The sequence below is a fragment of the Leopardus geoffroyi genome, chromosome C1 (genome assembly GCF_018350155.1).
Source record: "Leopardus geoffroyi isolate Oge1 chromosome C1, O.geoffroyi_Oge1_pat1.0, whole genome shotgun sequence".
NCBI classification, from domain to species: Eukaryota; Metazoa; Chordata; class Mammalia; order Carnivora; family Felidae; genus Leopardus; species Leopardus geoffroyi.
Genome location: NC_059328.1, coordinates 131,850,432 through 131,864,158, shown reverse-complemented (window position 1 = coordinate 131,864,158; position 13,727 = coordinate 131,850,432). Strand labels below are relative to the sequence as shown.

Here is a 13,727-nt window from a genome sequence, read left to right as displayed (position 1 = left end):
CCGCTCCTCCCTCCTCTCTCTCTCTTTCCTCCTTTGCCCCCTACCCTTCTCGTGCTCTCCCTCTCTAAAAAATATAAATGAAATAAAATAAAATATATAAGCCAGCATATCAGATCATAATATTAAGAATCTTTTGCTCATGGTGAAGCTAAATTTTAAAAAGTTAAACAATTTGGGGTGCCTGGGTGGCTCAGTCGGTTGAGCATCTGCTTTGGCTCAGGTCATTATCTCACAGTTTGTGGGTTTGAGCCCCACATCGGGCTGTGTGCTGACAGCTCGGAGCCTGGAGCCTGCTTTGGATTCTGTCTCCCTCTCTCTGTTCCTCCCCAGCTTGCACTCTGTCTCTCTCTTTCTCTCAAAAATAAAGATTAAAAAAAAATTTTAAGTTAAACAATTGAAAGAAAACACTAAGTAAATACTGGTAGAAGTGATATTAGCGAATAGCAAATTTGTGCAAGTGGTACATGGATAAGTGAATTGGGAAATATGGTGCTAGTGAGGTAGACCAGTCACTGGTTCAGTGGGTTCCTCCTTCCTCCCTGTTTACCTAGTTGCTGATCCCAGTCAGAAGAGTCACCCTGGTTTTGTAACAGCACTTGCAACCAACTTTCACCATGGATATTAATTTTATTGATATGATAGATCACGGGATATATGTTTTAAAGTGCCAGTTGTTTTCTTTCTTATACCCACTAGATTATGATATGAAGGACAATTCTGTTTTTTTCATTGTTTATAGTGAAACATTAGAAGTTGAAGGAATATTTGAGTGAGCTAAATTAATGCAAATTTAATGATGATTTATATTATCCATTGAGATACTTTGCTTTCTGCATGCGTCTAATGGCTGTATTAAAATGTGAATTTTATTGGCACCTTTATTTGAATTCTCATATTAAATTCAGCTCAAGCATTGGTTTTTAAAATTTCTTTCATAGCCTGCTGTCTCTCTGATAAATATGATTCTACAGCAGATGCAGTATTATTATAGGAGGAAAGGCAGGCTTATTAAAAGGTGAATAAAGACATCTAACAGGGAAGTGCACTACTAAGGTTTTTAAAGACATTTGGGAGTAAAGCCAAGAAAACCATCATGTACTGTAAGCAGAATCTTAAAAAAAAAAAAAAAATCAATACCTTGCTGACTAGGCAGCCAATGAGGAAATGATAAGATAAAGGCTAATGTGATCATTTATTGATATGTAGCACCTAGTTGAACTGTAAGTCAAGTAAGGGGCATGTTCTGTATTGAGAGAGAGTGAGACTGCCTTTTTTTTTTTTTTTTTAAATGAGCTACCTTGTTTCCCTCTAAGTGTAAAGTATGCCATATTATGGGAAACAACAATAACAACACAAAGTGCATGAATAATAAATCTTGTTATTGAAGGCTTTGTAATGTCCATATTTATCTCTGAGTATAAATTTATAATCACTGTATGAATATACATTTTACCCTCTCATGTAGAACTACTGTGTATTTAGGGTTTAATGGTGAAGGCAACTACATTTTTCTTGAATTACCTTTGACACGGCTTTTGACATGTATACAATTTTAGTCAGCTCTTAGAGTCCATAGAACTGAAATCTTAGTGTTAAATGGCAAAAGGAAGAAGCAATGAAGAACTTTGTTTGGGGGAATTACTTGTGTTCCACTTGCAGAATAGTTTATAGTGTAGTTATTGGGTCAGATGATATGGATTCAAGTCCTGGGCCCAGAGTTTAAGAGCTGTGGGCTTTGAGACAAGTAATGTATTATAACCTTCGTTTTAGTATTCTCAGCTATTCAATATACTTTTCTTGTTGAGTTGGTAGGAGGTTTCCATGAATCAGGCTTAACCTTAAACCTAACACAGAAAAAACACTCAATAAGTATAAGCTGTTATGAGTGTCTTCAAACCAAGACATAAAAATCAACTTGGAATCTGAAAATACTAATACCAATTTTAAAAGATGGCCCATAATATTTACTTAAAAATCTCTTCACATACACAATTTTTACTGTACCAATTATAATGAAATAAAAAATATTCATGTTTTAAAAAATAAAATGCAATCCTAGTTGAAATGATAGACCTATTTGTTGCTTCTAGTCAATGAACCTAGTCAAGAAATCAAATTATTGACCTGTAATCAATATATCTTATTACCAGACACATTTTATTTTGTATAAGATTCTCAATAATCTTTCAAAGGTAAGTTATTTGTTACTACCTACTGTTGACTTTATCAGTATATATGCCACTCTTCTAGCTTTATAGGTAAGAATAAGCACCGAAGCTGCAAAAAAAGGTAAATTATCCAGAATGTATACAGGCTAAAGAATTCATCATGGCAGTTCTAAGATCTGGGTTAATGTGTTACTGCAGTCGTCTAGCAGTCCTTCAAATATTCACTTTATTTTGTCATAGATCTAAAAAAATATGTGGAATTCATTTGTCAGGAAAAAAAAGAGGTCAAATTTGTATCATCTCGGGATGCCTGGGTGGCTCAGTTGGTAAAGCATCTGTCTCTTGATTTCAGCTTTAGGTCATGATCTCATGATTCCTGGGATTGAGCCCTGTGTTGGGCTTTGCACTGACAGTGCAGAGCCTGCTTGGGATTCTCTCTGTCCCTTTCTCTCTACCCCTTCCCTGTGTATTCTCTCTCTCTCTCTCTCTCTCTCTCTCTCTCTCTCTCTCTCTGTCTCTCATGCACACACGCAAAATAAATAAGCTTTAAAAAATTCATGTGCCCTTTTTCAAGGAAAAGAAATAGCAAGAGTTACCACAGAAAGCCTTGTGCCTGATGTCAGTGCCCTTACTCAACAATGGATAGTCTTCCTGAGCTGTCTTACCACTCATGACCTTCTTTCTCCACTTCAGCTATCCCATCTCCCTGAAGTCCCTTGGATACTTCAGGCCTGCTTATTTCTCCAAGGCATGTTTCTTCCTGGAATGCTCTTCCTCCCAGATAATGACATGACTCAGTCATTTTCTTTTTGTTAGTCTTCATGGTCACTCTCTTAATACAGCATTAACACTCTTATTTGCAATTCCTCCTTCACACATATCCTCTATTTCCTTCCCTTCCTTATTTCTCACTATAGCACTTCTTACCCTCCAATAAAGTATTTTTATATTCTTTTATTATATGTCCTGAATCCCCAGTTGGCCATTAGCACATGAACTCAATGAGGAAAGGGATTTATGTCCGTTCCATTTATTCGTATAAACCCTATAAGCTCAGAACATGACAGGCATTAGTGCGTGTTTGTTGAGTCAATGACAACATAAATCCTTTCTTAAGTTAGATTTTCCAAGAATTAGAAACTGCACCCATAAAGATTTGATTACAAGTGGTTTATTTGGGAGATGATTCCAGAAACCACTAGTAGGTGGGTAGGGAAGTTACCAAGGTAGGGAGGAAAAATAGAAGTACATTATTGAGCAGGTTACTGCAGGAATGGGATCCATTATACCAGGAAATTCTATGAGGTAGTATAGAATACTTAGAGTAACCCCCCAACAAAGGAGAGAGTTGGGATATTTATTCACCAGCTAATAGCAGTCATTTGTTAATGTCTCTCTTTAGGAAGAGAGGGACATTATTGCCCTGAAAAGCATTTCCAGAGTGGAGTCGGGCAGAGTCACAAGTACTTATATTTAGAAGTCATCGGCTTAGACGTGTGGATACCAAGGATGTAGAAGGGCCCTGATGTCATACAGTTCAAATCCATAAACCAGAAAAGACTTCATCACTTAGGGGTTCAAGAATCTAAGGACATCACTATAATTGAGGGACCTTGAACGGCACAGTGTGTTGTTTCTCAATTTGTAATAAATCCCTTGTATTCAGCTGATACCAGATTTAAATATGCATTAAAATCATTTGAAAGAAAATACATTGATAAAAGGGAATCTTGAAGACAAGTATGTGAAGGACAAGAGGCCATACTACCATGTATATACATAATTAGATCATAGTCTAAGGCTCAACAAGTATTGATCACCATCATCTAGCACAACTGTTAGTTGTCTCTTTCTTATTAGTCTCTTTCAGTATTTTTTTATAGATGGTCATTTGGTCCTTAAAAATAAAGCCTATGTTATCATCCTGACTTTCTAAAGTCTGCTCTTTTGAAATGATTTTGCACATGAAAATAAGAGACGATTTGACAATAGAGACTAAGTAGGTTAGCAGAAAGTGAGATCGGCCATCAGACAGTGGTGTTGCTAAAACATGCTTTTTCTTCATCTACCTTTTCCTTCATACTGGAAGCATTATTTCTCCTGATTGTTGTAAACTATATAAACTATGGCTTCTCTAAGGTATTTGGGGTATGGTGGAGTAAATAAAACTGTATCCTAGATGTAAACTTAATATTTTTTTAATCTATGATGAAAAACAAAGGAATAATTAAATGCTGTAACTGTTTTTGAATAGAATTTAAAATGATTCAGTGTAAAAGAGGTCTAAGAGAAAAAACTATACTACTTAATACTAACCATACTAAAAAAACTAACAGTACTAGAAAATTAAAAATATTTCCATTTTAGCGCAATTCTCCATGAATTTATACACAAAAATGAATATATTTTAATGAGATCAAAATCCTAAAAAAAACCTGAGTGCATACCAAGTGATGAAGTGATGTGTGTTTGTACATATAAAAAAAGTATGCATATATACATACACATGTATGTATATATACATACATATATTTGCATATATATACATATATTTACATACATGGATGTATCTTGACCTTAACTTTTCAAAGTATTAAGGCACTAAATTTTAGATCAAATCTAAACCTCTAAATAGGAGTATTAAAAAGAAGAAAAATAGTATTTGAATGGTTTGTTACTCAATTTTATTAACACATTTTTGACTCTGACATTCTTGGCTGAGTTCATTATGCACTTTACAAAGCATATTGGTTAGATAAATGATTTAGAGCAGTTGCTCAAAACCAAAGAAATGTCTTTTTAAAAAACTATCTCTGGGGGCGCCTGGGTGGCGCAGTCGGTTAAGCGTCCGACTTCAGCCAGGTCACGATCTCGCGGTCCGTGAGTTCGAGCCCCGCGTCAGGCTCTGGGCTGATGGCTCAGAGCCTGGAGCCTGTTTCCGATCTGTGTCTCCCTCTCTCTCTGCCCCTCCCCCGTTCATGCTGTGTCTCTCTCTGTCCCAGAAATAAATAAAAACGTTGAAAAAAAAATTTTTTTTTAAATAAATAAATAAATAAAAAACTATCTCTGGGGCACCTGGGTGGCTCAGTTGGTTAAGTGTCTGACTTTGGCTCAGGCCTTAACCTCACAGCCCGTGAGTTCAAGCCCTGCATCAGGCTCTATGCTGACAGCTCAAAGCTTGGATCCTGCTTCAGATTCTGTGTCTCCCTCTCTCTCTGCCCCTCCTCCACCCATGCTCTGTCTCTTTCTGTCTGAAAAATAAATAAGAATATTAAAAAAGCTTACTCTGCTCCTAATGTTCCCCCATACACAATACTACAACAAAGATACTCCATTCATTATAATTAGTAGTTAGAAATATTTTTTACAGAGATTAACCTAGGAACAAAATAATGAGAATATAGGAAAAATTTTCGTCAGTTTCGGTACCAATTCCTACAAGATTTCAAATGGACACACAGTTTAATATTCAATTACAAACGTAACTATACATAAATCCTGATGCTTACAGGGATCTGTCCTATAGCTAGCATTCACTTATACTCTCTCTCTTTTCTAGGTGTGGCACTTGTGTGCATGCACATGTTGTATATATAGTCTTAGAGATAATTAGCATAAATCCTTCATGCATTTATAACTGGTATCTACATACTGATTGAAGGGTTGTCTGTGTGTGCGTGTGTGTGCACACACGTGCATATATCGTTTTTTACTTGATTTTATGAGATGAATATCTCTCACCCTACCGTAGACATTTATTTAATATATATCTAATTATATGTTTGTAAGTAAATGAAATTTTCTGTCAATTGCCCTCTTTCTTCACCTCCCACCTGAGTTTTATAATCCCAAAGAAAGGTTTGGTAACTATTTTACATTAAAAAGTAGTCTGGGGGCACCTGGGTGGCGCAGTCGGTTAAGCATCCGACTTCAGCCAGGTCACGATCTCGCGGTCCGGGAGTTCGAGCCCCGCGTCGGGCTCTGGGCTGATGGCTCGGAGCCTGGAGCCTGTTTCCGATTCTGTGTCTCCCTCTCTCTCTGCCCCTCCCCCGTTCATGCTCTGTCTCTCTCTGTCCCAAAAATAAATAAACGTTGAAAAAAAAAATTAAAAAAAAAAAAGTAGTCTGGTTCTTTATGTTCATAATTACTGATTGAGATAATCACAAAAACTCTAAGCGTGAATGATAAATTTATAAATACACCTTATGTGAGAAATACTTTCAAGAATATCAAGCAGAAAGAATCTTTCACTTTGTTAAGTAACTAACAAATGTGTCACATTCGATCTAAGAATGTTAGTGCCTGTACGAGGAACCTGAGAATGTATGCCAAGGACAAGATAAGACATAAAGACTATGAAATATGAAATGAGGTGAATGTCACTGAAGAAGACTCTATTGAAACATATATGCATATACTTAACAGTAGAAGAAAGAATTTTTATTGTGAACATTATCTTCCTTATTCAAATTGGAGAAAAAAAATATATCAAGACCTTAAATACCAAACTCTAGAGAACTCTAGCTAAACTAAGGCACATCCACAAGATAAATATTATACAGCCAAAGAAATGGCATTTTTAAGAATTTTTAATGACTTGGGGAAATTATTTGTATGCAATTCTTAAGTAAAATATATACTGCACAGTATGTAATTTATTTATTTTCTTAGAGAAACATAATGAAGATTATGATATGTCGCTGTGAGTTGTTTGTTTCTACTTTCCTGTATTACATAGTTTCACACTTCCATAAAGAGTACTGTATGTGTCACTTATATAATTAAAAAAAATACTATTTTCTAGGAAGAATAATACAAGCAAAAATGTTTTATAGATATGATAATTAAACATATATGCAGATAGTAAAATTAAAGTACACATTTGATTAAAAGACTCCAGGCGTCTTGTAACCTTTCAAATTTTAGGATTAGGAATGTGATTCCCCACAAAATTTGAGGGTCTTATATGATTAATACTTACATGTGACCTTGAGCAAGTTACCAATACTTGATCTTTGTGTATAAAATAAATAGGATGTGGAGGGGCGCGTGGGTGGCGCAGTCGGTTAAGCGTCCGACTTCAGCCAGGTCACGATCTCGCGGTCCGGGAGTTCGAGCCCCGCGTCGGGCTCTGGGCTGATGGCTCAGAGCCTGGAGCCTGTTTCCGATTCTGTGTCTCCCTCTCTCTCTGCCCCTCCCCCGTTCATGCTCTGTCTCTCTCTGTCCCAAAAATAAAATAAACGTTGAAAAAAAAAATTTAAAATAAATAGGATGTGGAGCCCCTGGGTGCTCAGTGTGTTGAGCGTTTGACTTTGGCTCAGGTCATGAACTCATAGTTGGTGAGTTCGAGCTCAGCATCAGACTCGCTACTGTCAGTGTAGAGCCCACTTTGGATCTTCTGTCCTGCCCTCTCTCTGTCCCTTCCCCACTTGCACACTCTCTCTCTCTCAAAAATAAATAAATCTGTAAATAAATAAATAAATAAATAAATAATAAACAAGATTCCTCACAATGTTATAGTAAAATCATTTAATATTATTCAATTAAAATAATAAGATTATAAATGTAAATACCTAAAGCAGTGCCTGCAATATAACAGTCTTTTAAATAAATATCACTTTTCTGGACACCTGGGTGGCTCAGTTGGTTAGGTGTCCATCTTCAGCTCAGGTCATGATCTTGCAGTTTGTGAGTTCAAGCCCCATGTTGGGCTCTGGCTTGACAGCTTGGAGCCTGGAGCCTTCTTCAGATTCTGTGTGTCTCTTTCTGCTCCTCCCCTACTCACATTCTGTCTCTCTCTTTCTCTCTCTCTCTAAAAAATAAATTTAACATTAAAAATAATAAAAAAATAAATAAATATCACTTTTCTTCCTCCTAAATTCACATAACTTGTTGAAGATAAAGTTCGTATTGAAATCCACATCTTCTAAGTTTTTATTTACCATTTGTTAATTTTTACTATTTTTTCTATTTATTTACTATTGTTATTTAAGTAACTAGTTACTGAATAATTACTACTACTGCTTAATTATCACTACTTACTATTTATTAAGCCAGGTGTTCAGTACTATGTATTTTACTTTAATTCTTAGCCTTTGGGAAACTGAAGCACAAAGAAGATACATAATTAGTTTAGGGGCGCCTGGGTGGCTCAGTCGGTTAAGCGTCGACTTTGGCTCAGGTCATGATCTCGTGGTTCATGGGTTCGAGCCCCACTTTAGGCTCTGTGCTGACAGCTCAGAGCCTGGATCCTGCTTCGGATTCTGTGTCTCCCTCTCTCTCGTCATCCCCTGCTCGCGCTTTCTCTCTCTTTCTCAAAAATAAGCAATAAAAAAATTTAAAAAAATAATAATTACTTTAAATTGTACATGAGTAGGAGACAGAATTAGGATTTAAATCAAATTCTGACTTTAGTGCTCAGGTTCTTTTCACTATGCCTCACTATCGCCCCCCAAATCAGAGTTTGATATTATTCATCCAAAAATGTAAAGTGATTTGAGCAATTGTCTGATGACTCTGATTTAACAGGGTTAGACCAACTACAGGAATATAATCAACTGTATATTTACAAATATTTTGGTAGACTCCCTTTTTAGTTGCCTTGAATTGCTTTTAAAGTAAAACATAGAATCAATACTTAGAAAGAAGATAGGAAAAGGCTTTTTGATTTTGTAAGCTGGGTGAGGAAACATAAGTGGAATTGCTACAACATGACTATCAGAATCTGCAATGGGGATTCAAGAATGACTCTGAAGCACGTTGCCCTACCTGTACCTTCGTATTTTAGAGGTTGGGGTTCCTCTTCCTCTCTGGTTCACAAATGCAAATTTGTTTATACAATATTACCATACAAGCTGTCAAGACAACAGGCTGTTGAGAAGAGAATGATAAATGGGATAGAAGGGGTTTGGCAGGTGATGTGCAGTATGTTGGCAAAGATGGAATAAAGCTGTCTCCCCCCAGTTCACAACCATAAAGTCACAATACAAATTTCTAAATAAGAAAAAAAAATCGCAAATTCTTGTCAAGTGTAATAGATGGCATTACAGGATGTAATATGACACTTTCTAAAACTGCATAATGTGAATTCAAAAAAATTTCCGCTGAAAATTACATTGCATTGACATATAACTTTTAAAATGTCATTATTGGAGCTTCCAGAGAGCTAGCTTATAATAGATTCACCTCTTTATAAAGAAAATATGTCATCGGCAGTTTGTTTTACTTTATCAGCCTTTCTCTTCTCTACCTAGAAGAATAATATAAAAGTTAAAAGAATAAATAAAAATTCAAAAGTGAAGCAGAACTAGTAGGGTCCCCCTGGAACAAGCTGCAGCTGGCGTTGTTAAGTCTGAACTGCTGGTGCATCCACATATTCTTTCCACTTCCCCTAGAAGAACAGGCTGCACATGTAAGTGTTTGTGGAGGAATATTACCCTGATTGATGAGAAGTAACATGAAATTAATTCTCAGATCCACCGAATACTGCACAATGCAAAGCAAGCTGCGGCTTAGAGGCTGTAATAGCATATGTCCCGTAGAGAATATGCTCAAAAAATGCAACCCTCACTTTGTAGTGTTTGTACCGTCTCCCATCTTCATGGAAGCCTGGATTTGCAAATTACTTTTAAATAAAGACTAATTCTGAGGCTTCTTATGGAAACAGATCGCATTTCCCAGGTAATTATAAACCAATGAAATAGCCTGGGAATGATGTAAGTCAGCACACACAGATAAGAACATTAACATGAGGAGTCCCTAATATTTTTTTTTTATTTTTGAGAGAGAGGGAGAGACACAGAACTTAAGTGGGTTCCAGGCTCCGTTGCTATCAGCACAGAGCCCGACGCAGGACTTGAACTCATGAACTATGAGATCATGACCTGAGCTGAATTCAGACACTTAACCAACTGAGTCACCCAAGCGCCTCCAAGGAGTCCCTAATATTTTTAAGCAATAAAATAGTATAATGTTTGCCTTAGTCAGGACTCTCGTCCAATGCAAACCAGTGGCAAAATAAAATTTCTGCCTTGATTCCAGGGAGTAGATGGAGTTAACCTCAGGAACAATTTGGATACAGGTATTTACAAAGAGCCCTATCATCTTTTCTCCACTTCTAAGTTGCTTCATACTTTATTGGTGCCTTCTGAGAATGTTGTTTTTATTGTGGTTTTTAAAATGATCCATGGCAAAAAAAAAAAAAAAAAGCAAACCATAAGAGCCTCTTTTTTTTTTAATGTTTATTTATTTTGAGAGACAGGGAAAGAGAGCAGGGAGGGGCAGAGAGAGAGAATCTCAGGCAAGCTCCATGCTGTCAGCAGAGTCTGATGCAAGGCTCAACCCTATGAACCATGAGATCATGACTCAGGCCGAAATCAAGAGTCAGGCACTTAACTGACTGAGCCACCCAGGCACCCCAAGAGACTCTTAACTATAGAGAACAAACTGAGGGTTGCAGGAGGGAAGGTGAATAGGAGGATGGGCTAAATAGGTGATGGAGATTAAGGAGGGCACTTGTTAGGATGAGCACTGGGTATTATATGTAAGTGATGAAACACTAAATTCTGCTCCTGAAACCAATAGTACACTATGTTAACTAACTAGAATTTAAATAAAAACTTGAAAAAAAACAAAAATAAATAAAAATAAACAGTGAAATAAAATGATCCATGGAAATTTAAGGAATAATACTTACAATCTCAAAAGGAAAGAAATAGTCCCTCTTTCAGTAACCGTGGAAATTACCTCCAGTGGCTTTAATTGGCTTTGTTAGGTTTTTTAACGGAGACTCCTAAATTGGCTACCCCTATAACCAGTTTTTATTTACCTCTTAGAAACAGAACCCTAAATCTTCAGGTTGACACATTGCTATTCAGAATAAGTCATCACATTTCCCATCTCCCTTTATAGGGAGCTTTCATCATGTGACTAAGTTCAGGCTATTGAAATTTAAGTAGAGGTGTTATATGAGACTTCCAGAAAGACCACGTTAGGTTTTTGTTTTTTGTTTTTGTTTGTGTTTTTGTTTTCTCAAAATAGAAGGGCTTCTTCTTTTGCTTTCTTGGTCTTTCTATTTCAGACCTGCAAGGCGATAGCTAGCCATTAGTTAAGAATAGATTGATAAAAATCTGTGTGTGTTCCTGAGGATATTGTCTAGCCACTTATTATCCTTGCACTGCTCTCCTCCTTACATTTAATACTAAAGATGAAAAAATCATCTATCAGGTATAAACTGTGAAATATTTTCTTTCTCTTTCTTTCTTTCTTTCTTTCTTTCTTTCTTTCTTTCTTTCTTTTTTTCTTTTTTTAAACACGGGTGGTGCCTGGGTGGCTTAGTTGGTTAACTGTCTGACTTCGGCTCAGGTCATGATCTTAATGTTTGTAAATCCCAGCCTGGCGTTGGGCTCTGTGCTGACAGCTCAGAGCCTGGAGCCTGCTTCAGATTCTGTGTTTCCCTCTCTGTCCTTCCCTCTCTTTCTCTCTCTCTCTCTCACTCAAAAATAAATAAACATTAAACATGAATAACATGACCATTGTAAACTAATTGTGGTCCAGGGGAAGATGCCTCTCTGGGTCATATGGTCCTCTCCTGTGACAGAAGAGGCAGGAACAGTAATTTCAAAAAGACCAAAAAAAAACTCAGCCACTAATAATGGTATATATCTAATATATACTATATTCATGTCACCAAAAAGTATGTGTCAGTAGATGCTACCTGCTATAGAAAAATAAGGAAAAGAATATATTCCCTTATCATTGTTGAGGAACTCATAATGTCAAGAAGGTTTAGAACTTTTGTAAAGCAGCATTTATAGGTGATTCATTTCTATATGATACTAACAGAAACATTAAGGAGAATTTAGGCCAGGAGATCAGAATTATACAATGTTGATTTAAAAAAAAAATGGAAAGGATGACATAAAGAAGTTATGCTCTGGGGGCGCCTGGGTGGTGCAGTCGGCTAAGCGTCCGACTTCAGGTCAGGATCTCTCGGTCCGTGAGTTCGAGCCCCGCGTCGGGCTCTGGGCTGATGGCTCAGAGCCTGGAGCCTGTTTCCAATTCTGTGTCTCCCTCTCTCTCTGACCCTCCCCCGTTCATGCTCTCTCTCTGTCCCAAAAATAAATAAACGTTGAAAAAAAAATTAAAAAAAAAAAAAAGTTATGCTCTGATAGCTAACAGATCATCATCCTGCCCCCAATGGAGGACAAGGATCTACAAGAGAAGGTACTCCAATTCTGGTGTCATACTTCTGACTCTATGACGTTATAATCTGGAATAAAAGAAACAAGCAGCTACCATGACTGAGGTTACAGTTTCCTGTTCTCACAGTTCTTTTGCTTCAGTGTTTCTATGACTATATTTACTGGAGTTTTTGTTGTTTTGTTGTTCTTTTTGGTAACAAAAGTTGTTGCATGTAAGTTATCTATTTGTAATCATGTTTCCTAAACTAGAAGATGGAAAGGGGTGATTACCAACAAAAAACATTAGCAAGGACAACAAGCCCCCACATCCCTGTTTTTTTGTTTTGTTTTTTGTTTTGTTTTGTTTTGTTTTTGTAGAGATGAATTGCCAACATTTCTTAAATCACAAGCTAAAATCTTCTTACTAAATTTGCTGTAAAATTAATTTATGTATTATATTTTCAAATTGATAGCCAAGTGAGTTCTATACCTCAAGATATAAATTTTCCCAAGCCATTTTTTCCTAATTAGCAGTTGAATAAAACACATGACAAATTTACAAGTGATATTTTATTTTCTAAAGCAATAATACAACATTACTAGTGTAACAGTGTACAATTTCAATTTTCTAGATATCTATTGCTTCATTAAAATACTATTTTTTGGATATTTAATATATAATATATACATGCGATAGGCATCATGTCACATATTCACTGAGGATCTTAACATTTTCCCCAATAATATAATGTGTTATTTTGTTCTCTGCTGCAGAGCTAACCAGAAAAAAATGAAATGTGTTATATATGAAAGGCCAACATATAACATATTATCACTACTGAATATTAATGGAAACATTTTAGTGGGATACATTTTTTTGGGATGTTCTCAACAGGAAAAAAAAAAGTGATACAAGTAGGCTGAAGCATTATTTAACTCTGGGATTAAAAAAAAACCTTTGGCACCTCCAAAAAGGATGAAATTTTAGACACAGTCGTTTATATTCTATATTCTCAATTATGTATACTATAGTTGGGATCTATAATAAAATACTAGTTCATTTGTATTTTTTGAATGCCATCTAAAATTTTCAAAAGGTATGCTTTTTAAGGGTGGGCAAAGCTAACTGTATCTTTGGGTCAGAAAGATATCAGATGATAACAAAGTTCACTTTAAGGAAATCCAGTACTCTCATTAGGACTGAAATCACCCGAAAAATGAAGACAGATAATTGCAAACTGATACTACAAATATCTAGCACAGGACAGAATAAGGGCATGATAGCCTCAAATGCCAAATAAAGAAATCTCTGGAGATACATGTATGTGATATAAACACAGACGTACACATATACACATACTATTGCCTATAATTAGTA

The 13,727-nt window shown here is 36.2% G+C and overlaps 1 protein-coding gene across 4 annotated transcripts in view; it reads left to right on the top strand.

Annotated features, from left to right (window-relative positions):
• The window catches only part of LRP1B (LDL receptor related protein 1B), a 1,910,230-nt gene that overhangs the window by 1,718,694 nt on the left and 177,809 nt on the right, over window positions 1–13,727 (top strand). The window lies entirely within an intron of this gene.